This window comes from Pecten maximus, chromosome 4 (genome assembly GCF_902652985.1).
Source record: "Pecten maximus chromosome 4, xPecMax1.1, whole genome shotgun sequence".
NCBI lineage: Eukaryota > Metazoa > Mollusca > Bivalvia > Pectinida > Pectinidae > Pecten > Pecten maximus.
This window is the reverse complement of record NC_047018.1, coordinates 42350316-42363669: the sequence shown is the minus strand read 5'-3', so window position 1 is coordinate 42363669 and position 13354 is coordinate 42350316.

The window sequence follows — 13354 nt, the reverse complement described above, 5'->3', positions numbered from 1 at the left end:
ATAATTTGTAAATAACTTTTAATGGGGTCTTGATATATTGATAAGAATTCCGATGATTTCATCAACTCCAAAATCACAACTGATGAAAGTGAAAAGCATTAATGGGGAATATATGTATCGCGGACATCTGTGTATAGAACCTTAATGTTTTGTAAACGAGACAACTGGGGAAAATAAACGCAATAAGCATACTCAAATTCGGTAAACCCCTTAGGAAGTCAACTCGAGCAGACGCCTCGTGGCGATCAGGTCATTTCAGCAATCTTTGTGTTAAGGCATGCTTTTATTTACAATATCCAGAATTTCCATCAGTAATACGCAAAATAACGATTTTTTTTAACAATTGACATTTTAGCGTGGTTAGCACGACCAAATCAAATAACAATGAATTGATTTAGGACTATTACTATCCACTTTGGTACAAGTGTTTTGATTACGTTTGAATACATGTGCTTGGGACAGGTATTATTTATAACTAGCGGTTTCTGTTATCATGATGGGGTCGTTACTTCTATCAGCCGATCCACTGGCTCGAACAGCATTCCTTGCGGCGATGATCGACAATTTTCATTAGATCGTTTAAAGTTGGATTGGAAAACATAACTTGCACATTGAGATACGGCAGAAAACGCTTGGAAACTATCAGATTCCAGAATAGAAGCACTACGAAGATATAGGTCAATGTCAGAAAAGTTTCGACCTTCAATACCCAACGATGCTTCGAGATTTCCTCAGGTATTTGTACGATTTGGCAGAGTCATTGTACAGAGTATATATCAAACAAGAACACATTTAGGATAATTGTGGGGGAAAACCACTTGTGAAAAGCACGTTAATATATGATATAAACAGCAGATACAAAGTATGCCAAATTATAATACAGCTACATCATCCACCTGTTTCGACTTTCTGGGACTCGTCAGTGATGCTAGAGCCCAAATATGTGAATGATATTTGGTAGGTCTAGACAAATTTCAAAAGCACATAAGGGAATATAAATTACCTTAAATTTGAATGAATTAAATATTTTTTATATTGGGATAAATTTTTAAAAACAATCGTAATTCTGCCACTATTTTACGTGACAGAAGCCGACTACTAACGAAAAAATTAACAACACAATGTTTCGAAAGATGCAGGTTGACGAGGAGGACAATGGGAGAGGTTTTTGGTCAACAGCATGATCTCACTTAGAAATATTTTAATTTCCTTGTGCGATACTGTAAACGTGGAAATTTACGCGAGGGGGGAAATTTACGCTAATTACACGGAGTCCTTTTGATCGCGAAAATTTCCCCCACGCGTATTATTTTGATATCAATTTGCGTAATCTCGAACTACAAACGAATGTGGATCGATCGCGAAAATTACCCCAACGCGTATAGTTTACATATCGAAATCGCGAAATTAACCCCCGCGAAAATAACCACGTTTACAGTATGAAGTCAGACGTGTTCGATACTTGTCGAAATGCCTAGTGTTTGCGTTGTCGCATCCTAGTTCTCATTTTGAGGTTGTGACTTAACCGGATTTAATATGGATTTGTATGGCGGGTGTCGCCGTGACCTAGATTTGTATGGCGGGTGTTGTCCATGACGCTGCAGACGCTTACTCTTCCGGAACCCCTGGTGTTATTAACCTTGCTTTTACATTTCCAATATGTCTCCATGCAAATCAAAATCTTCTTATTATTATTTGTAGTCGTTTTATCGGTTTAGAGTGAGAATTACGGTTTCGTTATTATGTCGGCATTCAATAGAAATTTAAAATGGCATGGAGGATTTCGACAAACGTCGAGGACTCAAGTTCCATCAGTAGTGCCCCCAAACCCACAGAAAAGCTTGAACTCTCTATAGAAACAATACATTCTCAATAATGAATAAGACTGTGTAGCATATAGCCGTTTCGAAGTTCGTTCGTTTCCTTTTCATTGTTTGCGATATTGTTTTCCTAGAAGAGTTATATAAGCTCTCGCCCATTCTTCTTGCCCATTGTTTGAACGCAGGTGTGATGGTAGGCGTCGGTTAGAATCATGGCATTTCGATAAGGTTTTAAAAGCGATTGAAAACGACTGGCAGGCATGCTCAGTTGTGTAATAAAACAGTGTGATTTGAATTCATGGTATTTGGTCGCATATGGTGGAATGTTGCAGGACTTTTTTGCGATTCATAATATGATTGAATTTATACCAATGAACAACTTTTTTATTGTCTTTGCAGACGAAGATAGACTACACCCACACAATTCTCAACTTGACATTTTCTGTTTCGATGACAATTGCCTACTAGAAAATGTCACAATATCGGTTGATGAAACCAGCATCCAGAAATCATTAAATGTGAAAAGTCATTCCCGGAATTAAATTGGTTACATGCCGCAAAATCTGAACTCCTGTTTCAACATCGAACATTTTTGAAGGAAATGAGCATGTATAATCAATATGGAGTATCCGTGTTCTTGCGTTTCGATTTTATCCTGGCAAACTAGCATGTGCTTGCGGTGTTTTGATGGCTTGCTTCGTTTAACATCGCGAGTGTTTGCCAGTATGCCCTAGCCGCTACTTATGCAGTAGCTGGTTGGCTGATTTTGTCTTCAACCTATCATCAAATATTCCGGACCACAACCTTCTTCACGCACAGCACGTCTATTATTTTCTCTGATTGGCCGTTTTGTGTTTTTATTGTCGGTTTTGTTTTAAGCGTAGAATCTCTTATGGTGCCAATTCTTCTGTAAAGCATGTCATTTACGATAGAAATGAGCGTCCTTGACCTTTCATCATAGCTACACCTATCAATCAAATCCATGCATCGGTAACTGCATGTGGCCAATATTTCTGGTATAGCATAAAGATTAATAAGTTTTGCATCTAAACTGGTGAGTTGCAAGTGTAATAGAGCTGGTGAAAACACTGCTTCTTTTTTCATAATCATGTTCAAGACGTTGTTCAACAAATAAGGGTTCAAATGAACAGAACGTTTCCCATCACGAAAAAAATATAACATTTGGAAACAACATCGGCCATGAAATATCATCTTCTTGGAACAAAAAAAAGTCAGAGCCATTTCAAATGTTACTAAAAGAAGCGATATATTGAAGTCAGCGTATATTGCAATAGCAATAGGTGTCATGATACGCCAAGCTATAGTCAGATAATGTAGTCGAAAGGTTTAGATTTTATAATGTGTAGATGTATTGGCATGCAGTAGGCTAACAAAGGACCATTTTGTTAAATGTATTATAGAAAATGTAAAAAAGGGTATCAAGGTACTTGAAAACAAACATCATTCTATTACAGGTTCATATCAGAACGTGAGAACTGATGGCACTGAACTTTGACCTTGAACTTTGGTCCTCGCCGTGATATCTTCAAAAAGAAGTGAAAATGCATTTGTGAATTGACAACTTCGTCTGTGATCTTGACCCTATAGATATAGGCCAGTATGTACACCACCACAACATGAGGGATTGCACGATGTACTCGTCTGACCTTTGATCCTGCACTACAGTTGTCACTTCTTGGAAAAAGATGCCGAAACTCACAGCGATGCATTCCTCTGTGCCATAAATATTTCAGGGTTGGGTCTTGCATTTGTCGATTTCAGAGGGTGATGAATAGAGTTCATCTAGAGACTAATGTTACGGACTGGGAAGGTTCTCATGATACATTTCGTCAAGACCAACTTGAACCCGTCACCCCATTATATCAGATCCACAATGCCAGATTAAATACTTATATATCACGCTCGTTTTCAACTGGGCGTGATTTCTCCAAGTTTACCACTGATGACTAGACGCTACAACTTGCGCAAAACTGTGGATTATATAATCCGTCATTGAATGGTCGTTTCCACAGAATGCAATAAAAGCATTAGTCTTAATGCAATATGTTTATTGCACAAAACAACATTTTGTCAGTTTCTTCAAATTAGAAATAATTCAAAAGTTTTCACTGTACTTTTATGTGGCGGATTAATAATGCTTAAACGGTGTGAAATAGGACACGTATTCATACGCATGGGCAAGGTTAATCTAATCCATGGTCTTAGGAAACAGGCAATATCCAGCTTGAACAGAAACTGAAATACACAACAATATAAGGTATGGTCTTGACATATGACCTTGACCTCCTGCTTTGTATTATATACTCCCGTGACGTAATCTAAAATCCGGACGAGATGAGATAATTAAGACAGTTTCAAGCAAGGAAAAGGGGCGTTACAGAGCGATTTATTATTTAAAAAGACAAGTTAATATATACATATACAATCGAAATTAAACAAATAGGTTGAATATAGGAAATATTTATGACGTTTCATGTTTTGCTGCTGATAATCCTTCATTCAAGAACTGTTTAATACTATCTTTAATATTTAAGAAAATGGTTGTACCGTCTCGCGAACGGGTCTTTTGATTTCTTAAACAATTGGGTAACCTCTTAGAGTCTTCATTGTCAATTTGGTTTTTAGGCGAAGACAATCATTACAAAATGAACTCTATTGCGTTGTTTTCAGCGGAACAAAACCACAGCTCTTCATTTTACAATACATTTAATGTTTTTATTTACAATGCATTGTCATAATGAAAACAATGGATAACTCCTGATGGAATCCGGTTGATGATTGATAGCCTAAACTAGGACTCGAACAGCAAAGATTGACGTCATTTTAGTAATGAAACCTAACTGTTCCACTTGTATATACAATGATAATTTTGTAGTTGTGTTTTAATTTTGACACGAACCAGTCTACTCGTCTTAAAACACTTTATAACGATTACGATTTCAATAGCTTGAACAAAGAGGGTCAATCCAATTTGTGAAACAAAACAGCTTTTTTCTAGATTGATTTACGTGTCCAATTAATTGCAATTAAAACATCAATAATGTCAAATAGGGTATGCCGTTTTCATCTCTTTTTTTTCAATGAAATCACGTAGCAACATTGCTGGCAAACTTCCTGTGTACACTATTGTCCGTTTGCGCTGTAATGAAAGTTTGATTTCCAGCAAATGTCTTTTTTTTGTTTTGCTAATCAATACAAATGGTATCATTCTTCTCGTATTGATGTAACTGCAAATTTATAGTCCTTATTTTAAATAATTACCTCTCTAGCTAAGGGCTTTAGAGTTAAAAGGGTGGTTATCTATTAAACAAACTTGTTTACCCTAAATGAGGCAATTAGTTTCGCATTAAGCGTTTATTTTAATAAGTTTGTCCACTTCAGATTAGATTGAATAGACAAAAATGTCTTTTAAACAGTTATTTTCCCATTATCTTAATTTGTTTTCGTGTGAGGTCTGATTAAAATAAAAAGAGAAATACATATTAATACTTCGTTTCCCCAATGATCAAAGACGAATGATATATATGGAAATTGCAATTATTCAGAATCCAACAATAAACGTCTGTTTTTGTTTTTTGGTTGTTGTTATTTTTTTTGCTATTTTCTTATTTATTTTTTTCGCTATTTTTTTTTTTTTTTTTTCGTTTTTTGTTTGTTTTGTTTTTGTTTTCTCAGAGCGACAGCTTTGATCATGACGTTGTTATGAAGAAATAATTGTTTTTAGTATAGATTACACATTTGCATGTATAGAATTAGAAATAAATCTATTTATAGAATCGCTCTTGCTAACTAGTATTTTCGCGTAATATATCTACTTTAACGGAAATATACATATTTAAACAAAATTTGAATTAGATCAATTCTAGGAAAGAACAAAAATTGTAGTAAATATACCACGCACGTATCGCATACGGATGGTCGGGTGGCACAGTGGTACCACACTTGCCTTTCACAAAGGGGGCCAGGGTTCGATTTCCAACCTGCCTAACCTTGTAGGTATTTTTCCGGGTATTCCGGTTTCCTCCCAAAGTAAGACTCCTCGAGCGCTTCCATCCGTGTCAACAAGAATGATTTATATAACTTGTCTCGAAATTGCATACGCAAATGCCGCAGTAAGTTTCTCAAATTTGAAATCTACTGATCACACATCATGATATTTTATTTATTTATTTAATTTTTATTTTGAGAGCATGACTAAACCAGGATTTGACCTATATTTGTATGGCGTCGATAAAGAAGACGCTTACTTTTTAGGAACACCTGGTCCTATTTTAAGTAGTAGTTAATATGGATTTTGTTCATAGTTTGCCCTCGATTTTGATTGAAAAATAGTTTTGTTTCCTCATCGGTATTTTCTTGGTAGTTGAGACTATTAATTTTCACCATGAACAAGTCATTTCCAGATTGTCGTAACCGCTGTAGATGTATCCACTTTCCTGCATTTTGTATAATCTATCAAAAATATGTTATACTGAATATAAAAGAATGATTACTTTAATCGCCTTGGCCACAGGTTACGGCTTGTCTTTATTTCTAATTGTGAAGTTGCGTGTAAAGAATTTGGAATTGTATTACATAAAATGTATAAAATGTGCGTACGAAATTGGACGTGCTCATTATTCATGTCTTGTGGTTCCGTTGGCACTACCCCGGTTCTTATATTGAAAACATGACATTTCCTTGATTTACCCAGATTTGTTTGGCATAAGACGCTTACCATTCCGAAACATCTGGTTTAATTCTCCTTGTGTTTTTCTCGAGTGTAAATGTACATATATTATTATCTATCGATTTTGAGTTAGAAAACGTCATTGATTGACATATGCTATCTTCTCACAGCCCATATAATCAAAGTGAAATTTAGATCCGATATAAATCAAAGTATCTGTTCTTTAGTATTCGTTTCTTCATCAGCTTTCCCTAGTCTGTCTTTTATATTGGGTTATATATAGACATGCCGCATTTTCGCTTTACTGTATAAAAAAGGAAAACAAACAAACAAAATCGACAAAGCAAATTAACGTAAATTCCCAATTCTTATTTATTGTACATTGTACGCTACAGTTAATCATTTATAACCAAAATATCAACAAATGTGATAAAATGTAAAAAAAAAAAAAAAAAAAAAGTCTTTCTATTACCTGAAGATAACATCAAATCGAAAACGGCAAATATGACGTGGAGATACCGACGATAGTCGTTTTTTGATAGCAAGCATTTTTGTTCTAATATGAACATTTTTGTCCAATCTTCCAGTACAAATTGATATCTAAGTAATAAGTGATTGTTTGTGTTAATGTTCTACAGACCGACCTGTAGTGTTGGACGTTGATTGCTGATATTGATTATCAACGAGTCGGTATTTAATAGGTACATCGGGTCGCCGATGTTGTAACGGGCGCCTCGAGGTTTTTTAGCTCGTCTCTTCGAAGAAGAGTGAGAGCTTATGTCGTCACTCCGGCGTCGGCGTTGGTTTTCCAAATGTTAAATTTTTGGTGCAAGTGTTGAAAGGCATAGTAATTTATGGTAATATGGTCCCTGTGGGGGTCAAACTATCCCCTGCCGGAGTTAAACTAAAAGATTTTTTTGAAAAAAAAAACAACAGATTTGTCAAAATTTGTGGAAAATTTTTGCGTTAAGTTTTTGGTGCAAGTGTTGAAAGGTATTAATACATCACTTCATAATTGTACTAGGGTGCTGATAATTGGCAATAGAGTCCCTCTGGGGTTAGACTATCCCCTGCCAGAGTTAAACTAAAAACATTTTTGGGGAAAAAACCAGAATTTTCAAATTTTTGGACTTAGAATATTTCTGCGTTAAGTTTTTGGTGCAAGTGTTGAAAGGTATTAATACATCACTTTATAATTGTACTAGGGTGCTGATAATTGGTAATAGACTCCCTCTTGGGTTAAACTATCCCCTGCCGGAGTTAAACTAAAAGATTGTTTTGGGAAAAAACCAGAATTTTCAAATTTTTGGACTTAAAATATTTCTGCGTTAAGTTTTTGGTGCAAGTGTTGAAAGATATAAATACATCACTTTATAATTGTACTAGGGTGCTGATAGTTGGTAATAGACTCCCCCTTGGGTTAAACTATCCCCTGCCAGAGTTAAACTAAAAGATTTTTTTTGGGGAAAAAACCAGAATTTTCAAATTTTTGGACTTAGAATATTTCTGCGTTAAGTTTTTGGTGCAAGTGTTGAAAGGTATTAATACATCACTTTATAATTGTACTAGGGTGCTGATAATTGGTAATAGACTCCCTCTTGGGTTAAACTATCCCCTGCCGGAGTTAAACTAAAAGATTGTTTTGGGAAAAAACCAGAATTTTCAAATTTTTGGACTTGGAATATTTCTGCGTTAAGTTTTTGGTGCAAGTGTTGAAAGATATAAATACATCACTTTATAATTGTACTAGGGTGCTGATAGTTGGTAATAGACTCCCCCTTGGGTTAAACTATCCCCTGCCAGAGTTAAACTAAAAGATTTTTTTTGGGAAAAAAACAAAATTTTCAAATTTTTGGACTTAAAATATTTCTGCGTTAAGTTTTTGGTGCAAGTGTTAAGAGGTTTTAATACATCACTTTATAATTGTACTAGGGTGCTGATATTTGGCAATAGAGTCCCTATGGAGTAAGACAATCCCTTCCTGGAGTAAAACTTTAAAAAAAAAAATTGGATTTTTTCTTTTTAAATCTGTGTTTTTTTGTTTTTGTTTTTGTTTTTAAATCTTTGGACTTTGTGTTAAGTTTATATTGTGAGTGTTGAAAGGCATAGTAATGCATGGTATTAGGTTCCCTGTGGGGGTTAAACTATCCCTTGCCGGAGTTAACTGAAATAATTTTTTGGGGGAAAAACACATTTTTTATTTTTTTTTGTGCAAATGTTGAAAGCTATTTAACACATCTCTTTATGATTGTACTAGGGTGCTGATATTTGGTAAAAGAGTCCCTCTGGAGTTACACTATCCCTTCTTGGGGTGAAACTGAAAATAAAACAATGTGAAAATGCTTACAATCGACAATTTATACCGGTCCACATTTTTCAAGGGAGACAACTCTCATTAGGATAATATTTTGTCAAAAAATTGAAGAAATATGTCCAAAAGCAATTACATTTGTATTTAATATATTCATTTAATCTACAACAGCATAGCTTGTCTCCCGAATGTTTGTCAATAAATAATTTATATATATATATATATATATAAATTGGTATGGTTTTGAAAATTGCATGAATTCACAAAGCATAATCTGATCGAGTAAACAATATAAATATTATTAGTGCAATTTGCGAAACCATTCCAATTAATATATTTTAATTATTTATTGACAAACATTTGCGAGACGAGCTATGCTGTTCTCCAACAGCTCTTGTTTTATGTACACTTTGTTACTTTCTAAACTCACTTTTTAACAGATTCTCTCCAGTTGTGTATCTTCGACTCACGAAATGACAGAACAGGTAACTCGCTTGTGTAAAGTTGAGAAATGCTGTGTATAAATATAAATGTCATCGGAAACCTATACATGTAGATGTACATGTATATCTATAGAAAATTATTGTGTTTGTGTGCAGCAACATCGAAGCACTGTTCAATACCCCTTTTAACGAGTTATAGAACGACATATCATGCTAGTATCAATTCGAATGAGTAACTTTCTCTTTCATTTTCACAACCCGTCCGATACTAAGCGTTTTGGTTTTTCGGCAACTCTCCAACTGATAGGGGTGGAACTACAGTATAGTATCAACATCTGTTGCAGTATAGTATTATATGTGGTGACGATGTTTCAGTTGACCAAATAAGATGTCGGACTGAAAAATTAGTCTCTTCGGAGATTTCCGCGGTACACTTTGTTGTGAATATATTAAACAGAATAAAAGTTCATTTCTTAATTATTTTTTTCTTTGAACAGCAAAACTCTAAGGGAGTTGCCACAGAACAAATTAAGGGGAGAAATAGTCCAAAATTGATGCATTTGAAGGTTCAAAATAAATTATGAAAGTTACTTATCCAAAAATAACCATAGACATATATTTTAACAAGAGGCACATGGGGCCTGTATCGCTCACCTGGTTGGATTTGACCAAATGTCAAAATAATGTTCGTGTTCAATTTATTCATACACATACTCTCTAAGGGACTGAAAGACCCTATGGATTATTTTTACAACCTAATTGTGTTTGAAGAAACTTAGTCCCTTAGGGTGGGGAAAGACCCTTGGGCCTCTTAGACTCCGCCCCTCAGGCCCCTGGGTGTTCAGAGTAAAATTTATACAAACTCTGTTCCCCCTTCTCCCAAGGATGTTCCTGTTCAAATTCATCCATAACTTTATGACTAGTAGCGATTTAAATGATTAACCATATTTCCTCTATTTGGCCCCGCCCATCAGGCCCCTGGGGATTCAGAGTAAAAATTTATACAAAATCGGTTCCCCTTCCCCCAAGGATGTTCCTGACCAAATCTAATTAAAATCCATGAAAGGTTTTATGACCAGTAGCGATTTAAAGACTAATCTCTATTTCCCCTATTTGGCTCCGCCCCTCAGGCCCCTGGGGGCTCAGAGTAAAAATGTATACAAACTCTGTTCCCCTTCTCCCAAGAATGTTATTGACAAAATTTGGTTCAAATTCATTTAAAACTTTATGACTAGTAGCGATTTAAAGGATTAACCCTATTTCCCCTATTGGGCCCCACCCCTAAGGCCCCTGGGGGCCAGACCAACCGTTTATACAAAATTGGTTTCCCTTCACCCAAGGATGTTTCAGACCAAATATGGATCAAATCCCTTTATTCCTACGGAAGAAGAAGGATTTCAAAGAATTTGCTATATTTCCCCTATTGGGCCCCGCCACTAAGGCCCCTGGGAGGCCGACCCACCGTTTATACAAAATTGGTTCCCTTTCACCCAAGGATGCTTCAGACCAAACATGGATCAAACCCCTTTATTCCTGCAGAAGAAGAAGGATTTTAAAGAATATGCTATATTCCCCTATATGGCCCCACCCCCCAGGGCCCCTGGGAGGCCAGACCCACCGTTTATACAAAATTGGTTCCCCTTCACCCAAGGATGCTTCAGACCAAACATGGATCAAATCCCTTCATTTCTACAGAAGAAGAAGGATTTTAAAGAATTTGCTATATTTCCCCTATTGGGCCCCACCCCTACGGCCCTTGGGGGGCCAGACCCACCGTTTATACAAAATTGGTTCCCCTTCACCCAAGGATGTTTCAGACCAAATATGGATCAAATCCCTTTATTCCTACAGAAGAAGAAGGATTTCAAAGAATTTGCTATATTTCCCCTATTGGGCCCCGCCCCTCAGGCCCCTGGGAGGCCAGACCCACCGTTTATACAAAATTGGTTCCCCTTCACCCAAGGATGCTTCAGACCAAACATGGATCAAATCCTTTTATTCCTGCAGAAGAAGGATTTTAAAGAATATGCAATATTCCCCTATTGGGCCCCACCCCCCAGGCCCCTGGGGGGCCAGACCCACCGTTTATACAAAATTGGTTCCCCTTCACCCAAGGATGCTTCAAACCAAATATGAATCAAATCCCTTCATTTCTACAGAAGAAGAAGGATTTTGAAGAATTTGCTATATTTCCCCTATTTGGCCCCGCCCCTAAGGCCCCTGGGGGGCCAGACCCACCGTATATACAAAATTGGTTCCCCTTCACCTAAGGATGCTTCAGACCAAACATGTATCAAATCCCTTCATTTCTACAGAAGAAGAAGGATTTTAAAGATTTTGCTATATTTCCCCTATTGGGTCCCGCCGCTCAGGCCCCTGGGAGGCCAGATCCACCGTTTATACAAAATTGGTTCCCCTTCACCTAAGGATGCTTCAGACCAAACATGGATCAAATCCCTTTATTCCTACAGAAGAAGAAGGATTTCAAAGAATTTGCTATATTTCCCCTATTGGGCCCCGCCCCTCAGGCCCCTGGGAGGCCAGACCCACCGTTTATACAAAATTGGTTCCCCTTCACCCAAGGATGCTTCAGACCAAACATGGATCAAATCCTTTTATTCCTGCAGAAGAAGGATTTTAAAGAATATGCAATATTCCCCTATTGGGCCCCACCCCCCAGGCCCCTGGGGGGCCAGACCCACCGTTTATACAAAATTGGTTCCCCTTCACCTAAGGATGCTTCAGACCAAACATGGATCAAATCCCTTTAATCCTGCAGAAGAAGAAGGATTTTAAAGAATATGCAATATTCCCCTATTGGGCCCCAACCCCCAGGCCCCTGGGGGGGCCAGACCCACCGTTTATACAAAATTGGTTCCCCTTCACCCAAGGATGCTTCAAACCAAATATGAATCAAATCCCTTCATTTCTACAGAAGAAGAAGGATTTTAAAGAATTTGCTATATTTCTCCTATCAGGCCCCGCCCCTAAGGCCCCTGGAGGGACAGACGCACTGTTTATACAAAATTGGTTCCCCTTCACCCAAGGAGGCTTCAGACCAGATATGAATCAAATCCCTTCATTTCTACAGAAGAAGAAGGATTTTGAAGAATTTGCTATATTTCCCCTATTTGGCCCCGCCCCTAAGGCCCCTGGGGGGCCAGACCCACCGTATATACAAAATTGGTTCCCCTTCACCCAAGGATGCTTCAGACCAAATATGAATCAAATCCCTTCATTTCTACAGAAGAAGAAGGATTTTAAAGAATTTGCTATATTTCTCCTATCGGGCCCCGCCCCTAAGGCCCCTGGGGGGCCAGACCCACCGTTTATACAAAATTGGTTCCCCTTCACCCAAGGATGCTTCAGACCAAACATGGATTAAATCCCTTTATTCCTACAGAAGAAGAAGGATTTTAAAGAATATGCAATATTCCCCTATTGGGCCCCAACCCCCAGGCCCCTGGGGGGGCCAGACCCACCGTTTATACAAAATTGGTTCCCCTTCACCCAAGGATGCTTCAAACCAAATATGAATCAAATCCCTTCATTTCTACAGAAGAAGGATTTTAAAGAATTTGCTATATTTCCCCTATTGGGCCCCGCCCCTAAGGCCCCTGGGGGGCCAGACCCACTGTTTATACAAAATTGGTTCCACTTTACCCAAGGATGCTTCAGACCAAATTTGGTCAAAATCCACTGAGTAGTTTAGGACTAGTAGCGATTTAAAGGAAAAGTTGACGGACGGACGACGGACGATGGACGCTGCCCCATGCCATAAGCTCACCGGCCCTTCGGGCCAGGTGAGCTAAAAAGCATAGGACAAGGGCGAAATTACAGCAGCTCAAATACTGTTCTCCTGCTGTCCTAGCCCGAATTTCCTCTGACCCTAACACCAAACTTTAGACATACCACAGGGACATGCAATTGGCACAATTTTCAAACCAAAGGTCGCCACGAGTAGAGAGTTTTTGCCACGTCTCTGTTCACCGTCCGTTTAGTCCATTCTTTGCCGCTGTTTAATCTTCTTTTAGATCATTTACATATAATGACTATATAACAAGCTGAATTTTAATCTCTTTTAAATTAT